The sequence below is a fragment of the Triticum aestivum genome, chromosome 4B (genome assembly GCF_018294505.1).
Source record: "Triticum aestivum cultivar Chinese Spring chromosome 4B, IWGSC CS RefSeq v2.1, whole genome shotgun sequence".
Classification (NCBI taxonomy): Eukaryota; Viridiplantae; Streptophyta; class Magnoliopsida; order Poales; family Poaceae; genus Triticum; species Triticum aestivum.
Genome location: NC_057804.1, coordinates 119831441 through 119844349, shown reverse-complemented (window position 1 = coordinate 119844349; position 12909 = coordinate 119831441).

The following is a 12909-nucleotide window of genomic DNA, read 5'->3' as shown; positions in this document are numbered from 1 at the left end:
TCTGACGCCCGTCCACGGCAGCAGATTCGCATCGTTGACACCATCCTTAACCCAACCACTGGAGCAGCTTCTGACGCACCGTCCACGGCCGCAGATCCGCGTCATCGACACCATCCTTAACCCAACCACCGGAGCAGCTTCACCTACGCCCTCGTCCACGGCCGCAGATCCGCGTCATCGACACCATCCTTAACCCAACCACCGGAGCAGCTTCACCTACGCCCTCGTCCACGGCCACAGATCCGCTTCGCCCACACCGTAGTCCACCCTACCGGAGCCGCTCCACAAACACCCTACTCGACGATTCTAGTTCTCCTTACCGGACCCCGACAGCCAGCGCAGCGTCATCACCCTCGACGTTTCTAACCTGGTTCCCATCGTCTGGAGAGATGCCAAGCACACGCCACGGCCTAGGTACTTGTCACCTTTAAACCCGTCCAGCATCACCTGCCCGATGTACTTCAAATATACTAACCGATCGTTGTTGCCTGTTATGCACCTGGCAAAAACTACAAGGACGATGTTTCTTCTGGATCTAACAGCTTGGCCAACCAAGATCCTGGACTGAGGCGTTGCTATGATCCTGTAAGTGTGTCTCTCTCTCTTGTATTGTTCTGTGCCTGCTAGTGTGCTTTGCTAGGATTTTCGACCAGTAATCCCTTTGTGCAGACAATGATTTCTACTACTGGCTGCTAAATTAGATATGTAGATGTCATACATGATACTACCTCGTACCTCCGTTCCTAAATATAAGTCTTTCTAGAGATTCCACTATAGGCTACATACGGAGCAAAATGAGTGAATCTACACTCGAAAATGCATCTATATACATTTGTATGTGGTCCATACTGGAATCTCTACAAAGACATATATTTAGGAACAGGGGCAGTACATTACACAAAATCGTAGGTGGCATGTAGGAATTCCAGTGCACTACATTAGGCTCCCTTAGAGTGCCTGCCAGTCCAGCATACAGAGTCATGGCTAGTTTATGGTACGCACACAATCATTAATTGGTGGTTTAAATATGCGCAAGGGATATGCAATGTAGTATCATGTAGAGATGTCTGAAATTAGCCGTGTCAACTTGCAGATAGGGTTACACAATGAAAAAGTACAAGATGTATGTGGCAATTTCATGGAACATCGCAAAAAAAAGGAGAGGCAGCGGTGAGCCTATACAGTGTGCTATGGTACGTCACTCCTCCATTGCAATCATCGTGATATGTTAATTGTATGCCAGTTCTATTAGCCAAGTTTCTAAGCGAAAGTTATTACGAGTTATCCTAAGAAAATAAGCACATGTGAATATAAGCTCCATGTAATACGCCAACTAGTTGTTTTCATTGTGTTTTCAACTTATCTTTGGTATGATCAGTGGAAAGTCTAGATTGCATTATATATATTTTTCATTTTGCTACACATATGGAAATTAATTTGACTTGCAAACATCACAAATTGAACCCAGTGCAGTAATTAATATGATAGGAAAATAGACCATCACTATTTGATCAAAATGCAAATACAAAGATACCATCTACTTGGCACAATCTACTTTGGTCAATGTTTTCCATAGATATCACATTGCCTAATTTAACGAAGAACGCATGACCCACATTTAAATGAAGAACAATTATTTGTTGAAATTCAATGGTCCAAGTGGCTGGTTATTATCATATAGCAGCACCACCTGAAAGCATCATCTAGCAGCAGCAGCAGCTCATAGCAACTCATCATACAGCAGCAACAATCTGCAATTCATCATATACCAGCAGCAGCTCATAGCAATTCATCATATAGCAGCAGCAGGAGAAACTCATAGCAATTCATCATATAGCAGCAGCAGGAGCAGCTTGTAGCAACTCATCATATAGCAGCAGCAGCAACTCATAGCAACTCATGATACAACAGCAACAGTCTGCAATTCTTCATATACCAGCAGCAGCTCATAGCAATTCATCATATAGCAGCAGCAGGAGCAGCTCATAGCAATTCATCATATAGCAGCACCAGGAGCAGCTTGTAGCAACTCATCATTCCCCTTCCCTTCAATTTTTAGTGAGGTTCTACCCAAAACACCCCCCTCCAAAGCGAAATTAGTTAAGCCCAAGCCCATAACTCAAAAATGACTTCTTTACATCTTTTATGGCTTATTTTGACAATATACCCTGAAAAGGCGGAATCGAACTGGCCCTTAACCTGCAATTCAATTGTGCGTGCAATGATGAATCACTCCTGCCTGCTATCTGTACATTTAGGCATCATCATACATGGCATAACCTAATACATGTGCATTCCATTGTAGAATCTAGAATATGCAATGTTTCTGTTAGTTCATACGTTGCACATGATGTTTAAATGCCCCTTAAATCTGGTCAGTCAAGTGATGGTCTTTAAGCCTCCTTCTTTGCTTCTTTTCTTGATATGTAAGATTTGCTCACACATCTATTCAATTGCTTGTTTGCATCAGCCAGCCATACTAGGACTGTTTGCTTTGATTACTTGTTGTTCTTGACCTAACACTCTAACAAAGCTTGTCAACGATTTAAACACTAAGGGTTGTTGTAGTGGGACCTTGTCTAACTCATAGGTGAATAAAGGTTTGGCTGTACACTACAGTAGGCTCTCCAAGACTACCTGGAGATCCAGTTCGAAGGTATGCCTAGTTTTTACATAGTGCAGACATAGTAAATGCTGATTTCATTGTGTGCAAGTGCAAGAGATGCGGCATGTTTCATTATGTGGTGTTGTTTTGTTATAATCTCATCCTTTTGTGTTCACAGACTGGAAAATATGCATATTTATCTTCCAAAGAGACAAGTAACTAGTTTGTGTGACCTTGCAGAGGGGGTGCAATGAAGATAAGATTGAGGATTTCCAAGTACAAGATGTTAGGAAGGAGCCTTGCAAGAGAAGTAGGAGCTGCGCTGAGCCTCTTCAACCTACTAAGGTAAGTCACTGTATGCAACTCAACAATTCAATTCCTTGTTTGTTTCAGGCATAGTTAATTTTCTCTTTTCAATTGCTTTATTTGTCCTCACTTAATGAGATGCCCAAATAATTAAGCCTGATGTTCGGTACTTGTATCACTATTAGTTGACATAATTAAAGGCCTTACCATTTAATTACTCTACCGAAGTGTGCCTGAAGCTTTGAAGTATATTAACCAACTATTATTGCATGAGGCTCACAATCTAGTTTATACTATGCTAATGATTGCATAGTTTTGCCTGCTGTAGTATGTTTGTATGAAACCCTCTGCTGTTCATTATGCTCCCTAAGACTTTAATTGAGGTACAGAATGGCCAACTCCTTGCTTACTTATACGCAACGTGCTGTCTAAATTTGTAACTTGTCCGTGTTTTCGATTAGGCCCCAACATCATGCTCCTCTGGTGAGCTAAGAGTGATTTCTGTATGCAGGCTACACAGACTATCTTTTTTATAATTTTTAAAATATCACCTGCTTATGCTTCATGACGTGTAACATTATTGTTAGTCCTGTTTTGCCATGACGTGTAACATTATTGTTAGTCTTGTTTGCTTCACTGTTGTAACTATATTTTTGCCCTAGTCATGTGTACTTACAGAGACATTTTAGGATGAAGTGACATCAACACAAAAATCTGCGAGCAATGCGGCATGGCCGTTACCGAATGATTATGGATTGGAATTGGAATGTGCTGATGTTCTCGAGCATCAACTAGAGGTGGAAAGACAACGTGTACATGATTGTCAACGTATAATCAACAAGTTGAGACTGGACATGCAGGTATTAGATGCAGGAGTCAAAAAAATGAAACAAGACACCAAGGTAACCATGAAGGAATTGGAGATTTTGCAGACTGAAATTTGTGCTATCTGAATCCGGCCAATCCTATTTTCTGAAGAGATTATAGTTCAAATGCAGTTAAGTTGATGCGCATCCATGATGTATGAGCCGTATTTGCCCAGTGTATGTAATTTGCTGTTTGTGTATGCTTTATTGTCACCTGTGTATAGTGTATGCTTTTTAGAGGTGATACTATTGAGTAGGATAATTCTTTGAATATGCTATGTCGTTCAAACGGGGGCCAACTCGCCCGACCATGGGCCTTCTACGTCTCGTAGGATCCATGGGCCTTCTACGTCTCGCAGGATCCATGGGCCTTCTACGTCTCGCAGTGTCCATGGGCCTTCTATGTCTCGCAGGATCCATGGGCCTTCTACGTCACGTAGGATCCATGGGCCGCCGACTCATTTATGGGTCTTTTACTGGCCTTTAATGGGCCGTAGACGGGCCTATAATGGAAATAGTATGTTTTATTGTCTGACCATAACGGGCCGTTAATAGGCCATATTTGGTGATGCTATGAAAATGGCCCAATAGACTAACGGACCACAAACAAGCCGACTGTAATGACGGGCTGAATTTGGCCCACAAGCAGAAAATGACAATAACAGGCCGTGAGTAACCGAATGCTACAAATAAGCCCAAGAATAAATGGGCTCTGAGAAGGCCGAAAGATAACATGGGCTGTAAACGGCCCAACTGAATAACGGGCCCTTAATGGATATAAAGCAATACACTGTTCATTACGGGCCAGTTTCACCACGGGCCGTTAATGGGTCTAAAGTAATACACTGTTCATCGCGGGCCAGTTTCACCACGGGCCATTAATAGGCCAAGAGTTACATAGGGCCTCATATGGGCCGAAAGACGTCATGGGCCATACATGGGCTAGAAGTGAAAATGGGCTGAAATCATATTGGATGGCCCAAATGACGCTACTGGGCCTAATTCGGATAGGGCGTAATGGGCTTTGGGTTAGCGGGCTGTAAATGGGCTATATGCGAACAGGTCGTTAACAGGCTTTCCATGGGTCGGCCCGTCACCTTTTGACCAAGTCAAACGGGCTGGCCTTTGCACAGGAATGGGCCTCTATTGGGACGTGCCACGTGTCGACGTATCATAGGCTCCTTTTGTCCAATGAGTGGATGACATCTGTCCCAACAATGAGCCGACACGTGTTTCCTCCAGCCAATGATGATTTTACACGTGGAAAATCCCCATTGGTCGGGGCTGTTAACGGGTTATCGGATCCAAAACCCGACCCGATAGCTTAACGGCGTTCCATTATGATGGATGACACGTGTCGGTCACCCTTGACGAAAGCACTTCTGTGACGCGCGATTTATCATCATGGAAGTGGACACTTCCGTGATGATAATTTTGGTAATGTCATGGAACACTTCTATGACAGCACATGTATGACTATCTTAATTCTGTCATAAGTTTGTCATGGATGTACATGCATGACAAAAAACGCGACCTACTGTGACAAACACGTATCATCACGGAAGTGTTTTTTTTGTAGTGTTTCAGAATTTTATAAACGGCCGCACAGAAGGTAATATTTTAAATCAAAAAGCGTTATATAGCGCCCAAAGTACAGTAAACCCCAATGGCAGAATCGACTGACACGCAGAGCCGCGATTGGAATTCCCTCCCCGATGTTCTCTTGGAGCTGATCTGTAGTCGTTTGGACCTACTTAGCACCATCCCTCTGGCCGCAAGCTCGGTGTCTTTGTACCGTCTACACGTCTGCAACTGGCCAGCTCTTTTCAAGACACCCTGCTTGCTGATGCCTGATCCTCGCAGGTGGCCCAGACACCGACTTGACGATCCTACGGAGGTTGCTATGGTGCCCCTCGACATGCTACCACTACCCGTCCACCTGTTCTTCATGCGCGGCCACTACTGGGCGGGCATGAAGGCCAACTGGATCGTCCTCATCCACCACACCGGTTGTCCGTGGGGTCTCATGGATATCTACACCCAGCGAGAGATCACCCTGCCATCGTTGGATACCGCCGACATCGAGCCTCGCGGCCCGCCGGACACTCCTGCCTACTACGCATGAGACGCATCAAGATTTTGGCTCGACCTCTGTTTGCAGAAAGTTGTGATCTGCGAAGTGTCCACACCATCAGAAGACTACATGGATTACAAGCTCATTGCCTTGTTCAACATGGGATTAGTCTATCTGGAATCCGGTCGCCATAGATGGTTATGGCTCATCATCAATCCTGTTGAGGCAACATTTTTGTCTGATGCTATAGTGCATGATGGCATCATTTACGCGGTCGATGCACAGATTGGCTGCCTATACTGGTGGAATCTATCGTCGTGTAATTGTTCTATCTCATCTCATCTTTACCTTTTGAATAGGACTGCCTGTTCATTTGTTACAAATTTAGAATGCATAGCATGTCTATAACCACATCATTGCTATATGTTCCTCTCATTTCCTAGATTTTTGTGACCACACATGTTATTGTTAGAGTTGATATGAGAACAATTGGCATCTAATGATTGTTAGAATACATATTATGAGCATAACATCATGATAGCTATATGTTACTCTCGTTTACTAGATTTTTATAACAACGCATGTTATTGCTTAGAGTTGATATGAGAATAGTAGTAGTAAGTGCTATGGTAAAATATGAGTAGGCGTTGTCATAGTTGTTTTCCTCTCATTGTTACATGATGTTTGAACCATGACATGTTGCTAGAATATGAAAGCCATTGGCTTATTTTTTTAACTTGGGGTATGATTATGACCACGTCATTGCAATTCTCTGTCTATGATATGTGTTACTGCTATAATAATCTTAATTCCACACATACTCTAAACATGATTGTTTATTTTTGTCCTTTTGGTCTCCAATTTGAATTGTTGCAGCAGACGCAAATGCGCTGGCCTTCATGATTCCAGGACCTGGAATCATACCAGCCGATGGGTGCTGGTTTATCGCTCGTTCAGCTGACGGCGGTCATTTGATGCTCATTTGCACATACCAAATTGACCAAACCATTACATCAAACCACATGCAGTACAATGCGTGGGGCGTTCGTGACATTGATGGCTATGGCTGCTTCGTGTTCGAGAAAGATCCCAGCTCTGTTGGGCCAGGCGTATTCAACTGGAGGCGCGTTTACAGCCTCGGCAACCACTCCTTGTTCCTCGGGCTCAATTATCCGATCATCCAACCAATCATCAATCATATCACCAGCGATGATTACTGTGCTATGCAACTTCCATTCGCGAGGGGGGCTGTGTTTACACATCATACCATGGGTTTCATGAATCACCATATCCAGAGATTCATCGACACAGCTTGTTGCCAGGTAATCTTTAGTGTGTGAAAGGCATCAAGCTTCCATGCGATGGATGGCTTTTGCAAACCCGACATGCGGCGATGTGGTTCATGCCAACAACAAATATGCACAACTTGACTCGTGCTGATATCTAGACTGAGCTATGTATTCTGCTGCTGTAGCACGACCCTCTTTTGTTGGATATTATGTACTGTTGTTAGTTTGAAGCACTCCTCTGGTTTGAATGATAGATACCTTCCTGGGATCAAGTGCATCCTAACTCACCTGTGTAGGATGTACTGATAATGATGATGGAGATACTGTGTAGAAGCCATATATATACATATATATAAGTTAGGCTTCAAGGGCGTACTTGTTAGTTAAACCTATGTATAAATTGTGACACTAAATACGACTAGTAAGTAGTACAGTAGCAGTACTAGTATACGTCGGTCAAATTATTCATTATGTCCACACATTGAATTGACATGACAACACGCTGCGCGTGAGCTGACACAAGAATCCCGGCGGCGTGTTCGGGTATTCCGGACTTCAGATTTGGAGTACCACTTATCTGTCGAAATCTTTTTTTTCGAAATGGAGGCAAAAGATTTGCCTCATCCATTAAATAAGAGGAGAATAGAGTTTAGATTTTTTTACAAGCGCCCTTGCAAAACGGCATGGCGATTACTCTCGTACAACTGTCGAAGAAGCGCGAGTTTTTACTCTGTCGAAATCTTTCATCATTCACTTAAAACAATCGATTGGTCATACATTGAGTACCATATAACTGGAATTACCAATGCAAGTCGAAGAAGGATTGGCCGGTGCTGCCGGCTGGCGTCAAGTTCGATCCCACGGATCAGGAGCTGATCGAGCACCTTGAGGCCAAAGTGAGTGTTGACATCGCGAGATTTCAGTCTCTCATCGATTTGTCCATACCAACCATCTACAGCGAGCACGACATATGCTACACCCAACCTGAGAAACTTCCAGTTAAGACACCGATCGGCCGTCTACTTGCACAAACATATTCCTTTATTTATAGCTCTATTTTTCCTTTAGACGCAGACCTGGTGAAACAATTACAATTTGACAGTTAATAAAAAGTGAAACAAGTGACTGCAACATGCCAAAGATGTTATGAATATGCCAACTAGGTACACTAAAACCTGTATTCCACAATACTGCAGGTATCACACTGAGTGGCCTAAGGAAGCATTTCTTCCAGCGCAATTCCAGGGCGTTCAAAAGGGGCACGTGGACGCATCGCAAGATACAGTCGGAGTGCGGCACGCACGCAATGTGGCACAAGACCGGCAATCCTTGCCTGTGATGGTCAACGGCCGGCAGACGGGCAGCAAAAAAGGTTCTGGTGTTGCACACCAACAAGAACTTCGACCAGCAGAGGACCAACTGGGTGATGCACCAGTACCACATCAGGGACCTGGAGCAAGAGAAGGAGCGGGAGCTGGTCCTCTGCAAGATTTTCTACCAGACGAACACTAGGGCCAGGAGTAGTTTGGTATTGGTAGTTGTACTACCTTGTCGTCCGCAAGTTGGTATTGTTGTTAACGATCTTTTGGTATGAACTTGCATTTGCTTCCAACCATCATGCCGAGGGTCGACGTGGATATAAAGCTGAATCATTTGTGTCGAAACGAATTCTCAGGCACCTGATTTTTATTTGATGGGTAGCATAAGCACCCGCTGTTCAAATTCCCAGTTCTGCAGTTTTTTTGAAACAAGTGCATGCACTTATTATCATGATAAAAAACAATATTCGTGATGCGTCCCAGTTATCAGTCTGTGCTTGCAGAATTCTCTCGTTTATTGAGCATGTATATTGTTTTTCAGGTCGAGCAAGTTTCAACTGGGTTGTAGACTAACCAGGGTTGGTTTTGTTTTTAACAATCCCAGCCCATGATGACAACGGGGCACAAAGATCCAGCAGGTATCTACTGGCCTCTGGCCCGCCAGCGTTAGTTATATTTTATCTTACAACATCCGTAGGCAGTTTTGTTACTGAATCAAACACACAGCCCAGTGCTATTTTCCTCTTGAAACGCATGTCCTACATCCGTTTTCTAATCTCTACCTATAGTTTTTACTAGTTCATATACACGTATCATTATATTGAAAACACATAAAATTCCCTTTTCATATTTACATCCTTATTTTTGTTGTTTTTTCCCACCCAGCGCTGATTTTTTTACCACTGGTTTTCCCTTAAACCAACTCAATTGTCCCACGTCTTATTTTCTTACAAAAACAAAATGATTTTTTTGGCAAATCAATAAGTTCTTAATTTTTTTTATCATTTCGGGATTACAACAGTTTGGACTCCACCAAAATATGCAAAATAAGGTTGAACTTTTTTACCATGGTCCTGGGCAGAAAATGGGCTGTAATAAATTACTTAAGAATTAGCAAATGGGCTGCAAATTATAAAAAATAGCAAATGGGCTGCAAATTGTAAAAAATAGCAAATGGGATTTATGTTGTCTGCCACAGATTTGGAGGCTGACTTGTGGGCCTACTAAGTTCATGCGTACACAAGGTTTCTTAAAAAAGAAACTTAGTCAACAATCGACTCTACCAGCGTCAGACCGTTAGATGTCAATCTAACGACAATCGTGCTTCTTCAGTCTCTGATCTTCCTGCCCCAGCCGGCCAAACCAGCGCCGTCGAAACCGCCTGCTCCCGCCTCCCGTGGCCGGCAGTGCTGCCGGGCAGGCCTCACGGCCCCATCATACTCGCATTGCTGGCCTGTCTATCCCTCTACTCACCCACACCTCCTGTTATTTTCCGGCTACGGCAGCCGAACCAGTCAACCCTCGTACTCTCTGCCGCGTGGGTAGCCACTGCCATGTCTTCGCCGGCTCCCTGTCGTTCCTTTCGTAGGCCTCGCCGTCGTCCACCGCCCGGGTGCTCTCGGCACAGCGTGGTCAACGATGTCCATCCAACTGCCGTAGTGCTTCTTCAACCTCTGGTCTTCTTGCCCCAGCCGCCCCAAGCAGCGCCGATCGTGCCGCATGCTCCTGCCTCCCGTGGCTGGCTGTGCTGCCGCGGAGGCCTCACCGTCCCCATACTACTCCCACCGCTGGCCAGGCCATCCCTCCACTCACCCACTCCCCCTGTTATTTTGCAACGATGACAACCTCACACCGCAGCCGAACCAGTGAACCCTCGTACTCCTCTCCGCATGGGCATCCACTGCCGCGTCTTCCCCGGCTCTGCGTAGTCCCCTTCCTAGGCCTCGCCGTCGTCCACCGCCCTGGTGCTCTTGGCGCGGCGTGGTCAATGTGGTCAACGACCGACTTCCATCGAAAGAGTACTGTACGTGGAGAGGCTGACAGCTGGGTCCACGGCAGCCGCAAGGAAGTGCCTCCTTATTACGTGCAAAATAATTATTCCTCCACCTGACAGCAGGGACCCACTAGACGGGCCACCAGTATTTCGCGGAAAAAACGTTTCCCCCCTGACTGCTATGACCCACCGGACGGGCCACCGTATTTTGTGAAAAAAACGTTTGCCCCTGACTGCTGGGACCCACCAAACGGACCACCGTATTTCGCGAAAAAAACGTTCCCCCCGCTGTTAGCTCGGACCCACCGGAAGTGCCTCCTTATTACGCACAGAAAAATGAATACTCCCCCTACTAGCTGGGACCCACCATGGTGGGAGGCTGACTTGTGGGCCTACTAAGTTGACGGGGACAGAGGGCTTTGTCAACTTAGTCAATATGAACGATTCTAGCTCCATTGACCATACGATGTCCATCCAATGGCCGTCATGCTTCTTCAATCTCTGCTCTTCCTGCTCCAGCCGCTCAAACAAGCATCGGCGGGACTGCGTGCTCCCTCCTCCCCGTGGCCGGCTGTGCTGCCGCGCAGGTCTCACCCCCCCCATCGTACTCCCATCGCTGGCCTAGTCATCCCTCTACTCACCCACACGACCACACCTGCTGTTATTCACCGGCGAGGGCAGACGAACCAGTAAACCCTCGTATAGTTGTACTCCCCTACGTGTGGGAAACAACTGCCGAGTCTTCCCTGCCTCCATGTCGTTCCCTTCCTAAGCCTCGCTGTCGTCCACCGCCCTAGTGCTCTCGGCGCGGCGTGGTCAACGTGGTCAAGGAACGGCTTCCATCGGACGTGGACTGTACATGGAGAGGCTGACAGGTGGGTCCACGGCCGCATCAAGGAAGTGCCTCGTTATTATGCGCAAAATAATTATTCCTCCACCTAACATCTGGGACCCATCGGAAGGGCCTCTGTATTTTGCGAAAAAACGTGCCCCCAGCTGACATGTCGGACCCACCAGCTATCTTCGCACGCAAGGAAGTGCCTCCTTATTACGCACAAAAAATGAATACTCCCCCTGCCAGCTGGAACCCAGCATAGTGGGAGGCTGACTTGTGGGCCTACCAAGTTGACGGTGACGGAGGGCTTTGTCAACTTAGTCAATATGCACTATTCTAGCTCATGTTACCGTACGATGTTCATCCAACGGCCGTAGTGCTTCTTCAACCTCTAGTCTTCTTGCTCCAGCCGCCCAAACCAGCGCCGGTCGTGCCGCGTGCTCCTGCCTCCCATGGCCGGCTGTGATGCCGCAGAGGCCTCACCGCCCCCTACTACTCCCACCACTATCCAGACCATCCCACTACTCACCACACCCCCTGTTATTCTGCGGCGACATCAGCCTCACACCGCAGCCGAACCAGTGAATCCTCGTACTCCTCTTCGCGTGGGCATCCACTGCTGCGTCTTCCCCGGCCCCGAGTCGTCCCCTTCTTAGGCCTCACCGTCGTCCACCGCCGTGGTGCTCTCGGCACGGTGTGGTCAACGTGGTCAAGGAACGACTTCCATAGGACGTGGACTGTACGTGTAGAGGCTGACAGCTGGGTCCACGGCCGCCGCAAGGAAGTGCCTCCTTATTACGCGCAAAATAATGATTCCTCCACCTGACAGCGGGGACCCACCGGACGGGCCACCGTATTTCACAAAAAAAGATTCGCCCCCCTGACTGCCGGGACCCACCAACTACATCTTCGCACACAAGGAAGTGCCTCCGGGCAAAAGAAAAAACGATTTGCCCCCCTGACTGCTGGGACCCACCAGCTACATCTTCGCATGCAAGGAAGTGCCCGACAGTCGGGACCCACCTGGTCGAAGCGTACGTAGCGTTGTCATTCTGGTCGCTAACGTGTACATACATACTGGTCGATGTAGAGGCGCGCACGTGTCGTAGATGTAGAGGCGCGCACGTGTCGTAGTAGAGGCGCGCATGTAGCATGTACACATACGTATAGCGGCGAGGGTGCAAGAAAGAAAATACGGCCACGTACGTACATACGGGCAGGGTCTCTAACGCCTATCACGCATACGTACATGGCTGGGTCGGAACGAAGAAACAACGTCATCGTCGTGTTCATGGGGAGCCAACCGACTGGTCGGAACGGAATGCGTGGTCGTGTTCATCGGGAGGTCTTGGACGGAACAGGCGATGGAAACGAGGTTTGGCGTACCGCACAACAGAGGAAACGACCTTGTGTTCGACCGGCCACATTCGAAATGGGGTCCTGTTGATCGGGAGGGGCCTGGCATACCACAAAACGTAGGAAACAGACCTCCTACGGTCAAAACGGGGGTCATGTTGATCGGGAGGGGTGTGGTGTACCGCAAAACGAATGAAACAGACTTGTGTTGGAGCGCTACGGTCGAAACGGGGGTCCTGTTCATCGGGAGGGGTGTGGCGTACTGC